At 41.3% G+C, this 637-nt stretch overlaps 1 non-coding gene across 1 annotated transcript; it reads right to left on the reverse strand.

Annotated features, from left to right (window-relative positions):
- Nucleotides 1–227: 227 nt before the first annotated feature.
- On the reverse strand, nucleotides 228–299 carry trnat-cgu (transfer RNA threonine (anticodon CGU)). Its single transcript has one exon. It is a non-coding gene; the product is annotated as a tRNA-Thr (tRNA).
- Between the last annotated feature and the right edge of the window lie 338 nt (nucleotides 300–637).

The raw sequence follows: 637 nt of genomic DNA on the forward strand, positions 1-637 counted from the left end.
CTGTTAAATATCAAGCAAATGCACAGTAAGAAGGTTCAGTACTTGGACCTCAGTTATTTTCACTCTATCAATGGCAGAGAAGGCTCGAGGGACCATGTGGCTGCTCCTCATGTTCTTCCCAGTGTCCAGGATAAAGTGTAACATCACACTGATTTCCAGATGGCCAAAACAAATGCAACGGACATCTTTTCTGGAAACATCACATTTAAAGTGAGAAACTAATCAAAAGGCACGGACGGGGATTAAACCCGTGATCTTCAATTTACGAGACTGACGCCTTACCACTTGGCCACCATGCCTTTTGTTAATGGACACCTGAGGTTCCAGAGGAGGATTTGTGATTCTTTTTCAATTTGGTTGAAACAGCATCGAGAAACATGCACAGAAATAAAGAGAGATTGTGGAATGGGAAACAGATCAGCCTCATTTACATCATCAGCATCATGAAATCTTCATTCAGACGTTCCATTCTCATCCTCAGCTTTTCTCACATCTGTACAATAATATAAGAGTGGACATTGGGTTGTTACTGGGCAGATTATATAAATAGACTATGTGCATCATCACAGGAAGTGATGTAATATAATCTGTGCGGCACCTCATGGAGAGTTGCAGATGAAACCTTCAATGCAAGATG

Source organism: Heterodontus francisci, unplaced genomic scaffold, assembly GCF_036365525.1.
Source record: "Heterodontus francisci isolate sHetFra1 unplaced genomic scaffold, sHetFra1.hap1 HAP1_SCAFFOLD_59, whole genome shotgun sequence".
NCBI classification, from domain to species: Eukaryota; Metazoa; Chordata; class Chondrichthyes; order Heterodontiformes; family Heterodontidae; genus Heterodontus; species Heterodontus francisci.